This window comes from Pezoporus occidentalis, unplaced genomic scaffold (genome assembly GCF_034315485.1).
Source record: "Pezoporus occidentalis ecotype Australia unplaced genomic scaffold, CSIRO_AGI_Poc_V1 ctg272, whole genome shotgun sequence".
NCBI lineage: Eukaryota > Metazoa > Chordata > Aves > Psittaciformes > Psittacidae > Pezoporus > Pezoporus occidentalis.
Window position 1 is genome coordinate 865001 of NW_026914632.1, and position 6090 is coordinate 871090.

The following is a 6090-nucleotide window of genomic DNA, read 5'->3' on the forward strand; positions in this document are numbered from 1 at the left end:
AATGCACTGTGTGCAAGATAAAGCAAACCACTGAGAAGCAAGGTAACAGAGCTAAGTGAAGAATCTGAAAGTAACAATTTAAAAAAATTTATATCCACTGCACTTGGAAAATATCCATTGAGAAACTACCTTTTCCTTGGTTTGCTCACTAAGCTCCTTTTTTCCTGGCAGGTTTTTCTTAACATTTTTCTGACTGCAATTGATCTCAGATACCCTTAATTCAAGCAGTGCTGCTTTACTACAATTGGTCACCTAAATCACCCCTGGCTCTCCAGTTGGGTAGGCAGACAAGCATTTTCTGTGTAAATACTTGTCTGCAAATATGCAATTCTGGTGCTTCAGATAACCTGCCCTGAAATGCTAAAGTTTCTCTCAAATAAATTCAAAAGTTTGCTCACAGAAGCAAACATCATCTTTCTGCTTTACTCACCTTCCTCTGAAGAATGCCGAGTTTGAAAATTGTTATTATTCAAACCTTTTATATAAATACTGTGGGTTTATGCAAATAAAAACAAAAACAAACCGAGGGGCTGAAAGCAGACTCCATCCACTCAAAAATCCCACTTATAACAAGCACATTACAGCTCTGGATGCACCAAATGCTCTTCTCATCTCCACATTTCCCTTTGGAGTGCCCCGTAGCTGTCCTGTGGCATCATGGGAAACACAGACCTTATCTGCTTAATTAAAAAACAGGCAACATAGCTGGTCATTCACAAGCTGGATCTGTTCAGAGGCACTGTCCAGCAGATGGACAGGGTCCTGTGTCAATTGCATTTGAACTCTAAAGGAAAGTTGGTATTTGATGGATGATGTTATTAGCTAAATGTCTTATGTGGTATAAGATCAAAGAACAGATGGAAATTATAACTTAAAAATAGAATAATCTAAAAGGGGAATGGCTAGTAGATGATTAAGCATCATGGAAACAATAAGGGAGACGTTCTTTGGCTTGCTTTGCTGCAGAGCCAGGGTTGGTGGTGGGATAAACAAATGATTCACTTAGGACCCAGATTCTCAGGATGTGAGTTTTGACAAATATTTTCCCCCTCATATTCAGTGTTTATATTGTTTTGCCTCTTAAGTCAATCCTGGATTTCTCTCACCAACCATATGTGTACCCCCTCTCTGCTTCCCTTGAAGATGCTACTACAGCCACCCAGGGTGGATTGTGGCAGAGCTCACCAGCATCCTTGCCTTGCTGTAACTGCAAGCTGAAATGTCTGGCACTACACTTCCCTTAAACATACAGACTACACACAGCAATGTTTTTTAATTTAGGAAACACCATCTTTTAAAATTGAAGCTATCGGCCCTTTGCTGATTATACTACCAGGTTGTCTCTCTTTTTCCATGGGCAAGAGAGTGGCTCACATATTCTAGTTGCTTTCACTAAAGGCTTGCCATGTGCAAGAGACAAAGGCCTGGCTAAGTAGGTCCTGGATTAAATTATCCAGGAAACAGTAGATATCCTACTCATGGTCCTTACTGGAAATGATGCTTAAGTTTTTTACTGGTGCAGCTTAGGTTTCTTATTGTTGTGTTATCTACAGGTGGCAATATCTGTACTAATTGTTTGCTGGGTGCTAAGCATACTTTAAATAACACTTACCAATAGTACCTCAAACTGTGGTATTTTTGAGAAGTAGTGCTCAGCAGTTTGCTGCCACAGCTACAGATTCTTAATAGAGGAAAATCTGCAGATGTTAGACTAAAAATAAAAAATTAAAAAAAAATTGGCTTTCAATTTTTTATCTTCAGCTTCAAAGCCATGTTTAGCATAAAGTGGAACTTAGTTGGAAGTTAATTGACCTCACAGGCTGGTGAGTTATAAAGTGACACTCTTCTTTGTGGTCTTCTGAATGAACTTACACATTATCACAAGCACAATAGGAGAAGCATCAAATGCAGCCTGCAGCCACCTCAAGAACACTATGGCCCATAACTTTTTCATAGCTGTTCATAAATCTTTAGGCTCTCTCAACCACTATGACTTAATCCCACCCATAAACCCAGTCATTTTAAAGAAACAAATAAAAGTGGAAAGCACAGGATCTCAGAGCTCAGTTTTCAAAGACGATTAAACATCTGAGATGACCCCAGATATTAGATAAGGTTTCCAGAAGACCTAAGGTATCCTACTCCCATCAGATCTGATCTGAGTTCCCTTCAAAAGGAGTTTATCTCACTTAACAGTAGTTGCCTGAAAACTAAGTTTAGGATTTCCCAGCAGCAAATTGACGTTTCCATCCCAAATTATCTTGAGTTCAGACCAGTTTCAGGTCAGCATCAATAATAGTTTTTCTCTCTGTGAACAGCCAGATATTCTGCTGACTCAGCTGGACAAAATATCTATTTTTTTTAAATAGATAAAATTAGGTGAGACAAATCCATCCCTCAATGACTCAGGCTGTTTTTTAAGAGGTGAAGAACTCTATGCATCCACCTCTTCATGGAGTTCTACCAACCTGCCTAGTTCCATCCTCATGAAATGCATTGCAGGCATGAAACTCTTATTTCCTGGTTTCCTTATTCCACCACTGTATGACCTACAAAACTCATGTTTGTCCTCAGAAAAGCATTGTACTACCATCACCTGCAGTTCAGTGGGACCAAATTGTTTGCCTCATTGTCATCATCATACACCCTGTTGCTCCCTCAAAGGAGCAGGATTTCACCTCCATCATGTGCATGTTGTGAAATGCATTCAGACTTCTGCAGCAAAATTAAGCTTCTGTTTTCATCTGCAGGTGTTTCCAGTGCTGCCATTTTTTAGTTTTCCCCAGGCAATTTTTACATTCTGAGACAGTGAGTAACAGACCTCCATGCCATCAAATGTACTGTCAGAAGAGGCATTACCTGGTATCTGTGCTGGTTGTGTCTACGAAGATCACAAATGGAGTATGCATGCAAAGATAATTCTTAAGCATAGATATATGCTCATGCACAGAAAATAACATGCACACTATTCTTGCCAGCAGTTAGAGGGAGTAGGATTTATAAGAATGCAGTTCAGGGAAGGATGATCCTTTGTGCCATTACTGAATTGTTCAAGGGTGGTTTGTACTTGGGGCTTGGTTATTGGTGTTCTTTCTGTAGTTGGGAATGTAGAAGGAACTGAAAGTGCAATGATGGTCCACAGTAATGAGCATCATACTTTGTGCAGACAAGAGGTACCCGTAATTCTTAGAGGAATTATTTTCTATCACAAAAGTCTGTTTCAACACTCAATGCTTTTAATTTCTTCTTTCTCCCCATTGTATGATATCTCAGATTCATTTTGCAAGGATATTTTATGCTTAAACACATATATTCTTCTGTGACTTAGATGGGCTGCTTCTTTCAATGTTTATATATATCCATGAATGTGTGTTGTTAAGACACAGTATCTGGAAATGTTTATTCAGTGCCTTACACATGCACCTATATTACAGCAAGACTCCCTTCATCTTGGGAATAAGATGGAGAAGGCAGTGAAAATTTGGTCTAAATTATTTACTTATTCATTTTACGACAAAAGTCAAAAAGACATCTTGCCTGTGGACTACACTCTAGACTTCAGATTGACTTGAAAATGTGGATGCAGGAGGACCAGAAGGTGGTGTCCCCCTGGCTCCTTCAGCAAGAAGGAATAGTCGGTCAGGTCGGGCTCCCCTGAGGTGTGCTGCTTACAAGGAATAAATGACATTGGAGTATCGATGCTTAAAAAAGCAAGCTGAAGAGCTTGGAAAGGAAAACAATATACCAACAAGAGATCTTGGACAAACAGTGGCTTGAACATGTCTGTGGGAGAGAGACAGGTGGCAGTCAGGCAGGGGAAGGTTAGCACTGACATCAGGGCAGACAGACAAAAAGGCAACTCAATCCTATGAGAAAATCATAAATAAAAAGAGTAAAGATGTCCTTTTTTCTACCTTCAGACTGCTGGTAGGTAGAGTCTCTTTCTCACAGAGGAGACTGTGGCCACCATGATCCCTGTTCTCATCACCTTTGGAGTGACCGGCTGCACCTCTCTGGTGTCCTTCGCCACTAATTTATACCCAATGGAGAAAGAAGAAAACTACTGTGTTTCTCTGAATCTCACCAATTTGTATCAGCAGTTCTGCAGACACTTGTGAGATTTATCTGCCCTTCCTGAAGCTGAATATCTCAGTCCTAGCTAGGATCCTTTTATTGTCAGTAAAAACCACAAATAGGTACTGCCTGAAGGGATGGAATTGCCTTTTGACAGTATCTATTTATCTCTATTAATAACAAAGGGAGCCAAGAGTGAGTAGTTTAGATTTAGTCATCCAGATGTTGAATGACTTAGTTAGGGCAGATGAATTCCACCTTTATGGTTGTTTCAAATTATTTTACAAACATATGTGGTAGATACATAACATACCAGCTATCTATAGTTGTAAGGAGGTCAATGCTACAGATCTTGCTTTTTTGCAAGGCTTCAGGGACAGTTTTGTGTCAAACTGTGGGATAACCACACTTATGTGCAGTATGCAATTTGCAGTGTATTTATTCCACCTGATAGAGGTAGAAAGTCTCTCTATGAACACTTGTAATCTGTCAAATGTTTATCTGCATATCAAAGAACAGTTATGATGTGTTCTACAGGATCCCCAAACCACATCTAGAAGCGGTCTGTATTAACTCCAGTCTCTTGTACGAATGACTTACAATCATGCCCTCCAGGTTTCCAACAGGGAGTTTGGGACCTTGGGATATAGGTTACATGTAGTGTCTCTGGCAATTTCTCCCATGTTTCTCCAGCATTAGCATCTCCTCCTCCCCATGTGGGTGACATATGGCGCACCTTGGGTACCAGTGTTGGATTCTACCCCACCATGCCAAACGACAAACAATAACGTTTCTGCTGTTTCCTGTCCACCATATTCCTGAAGAGGTCGGAATTTGTCAGAAAGTCCTAGACAGCATCCAGCGCCACAACTGGACTCTGTGCCTCTCTGTTTTTTCTGAGTACAAACTGAGGTTAATGTGTCTAAATGTGGTGTAAAGTAGCTTCCCTGAGCATGGGTCAGATCCTGAGGGCTTCCTTGTAGCTTGCATATCTGTGAGGGTCAAATATAGCTTCATTTCCAGGATGGTTTGCATGAGAGAGAGAAAACACTAAGTTGGCAGGAGTATCTTCACTTACCTGAAAAGGGCATCATTGCCTTCTGCAGTATAATATCAGGTTAGGACTGTGATTTGAATAAAATTTTCATGACAAAAACCTTTCCATAAATTCACTTAGAGCTGCCAAAATGACATGGCAAGGTACAACCGGATACTATAATAATGGCAACCTTATTTTATTGCAGTCTCCTACCGATACCCACATGATGTGAATTTCTGGCAGTAAAAATGCAAAAAAACAAAGTGGAGAAGATGTTTTCTCCACTATTTGCCATGAAAAATTAAAGCAAATTTATGTGTCTACCACTCAGGTTTGTAAGGCCAGTCCCTGTGCAAAATCTGATGTTTAAAAAGGAAACATAAAATGAAAATCAGTCTCAGCTAAATAATTTGGTTTAAAATTGCAGGGGAGTTTGCTGTATGCAAAGTTGCTGAAAAGATATGCTATTTAGAGCAGGAAATTGGTGATTCATAATTGACATTAACTTCAGTTACCCTCCAATGTGCATGCTGTACTTCATGTGAAATTATTGTAAGCAAAGAAAGGCCATTCCCTTGAGCAAGTTCAAGTTAATGTTTAGGAAACCATTTAAGTTATTATTAGGACAAAAGTCATTACAGTGGAATGGTCAGATGCTCAGACTGCACCCTCAGCTACAAAACCTATGCATTTTAATACCTTTTTGCAGATAGCTCTTCAGACATATGGTCATTTTGGCCAATTCACCAAAATCCCAGCTTCATAAATGTCCCCAGTCGAAACTCCCACTTACCAAACCAAGCCAGAAAAAAGTACTTTTTTCAGCTCTCCTTGTGGGCAGCTTTCTAATTGCCCTGAAATCCATGCTGGTCTCTAGTTTTATACACACACAAGTCCCTTTGAACTCAGATGAACTCCTGAAGCCACAGCAGTTGGTGGGAGCAGAGCCACAATGACACGCTTGTACACAGCTGCTT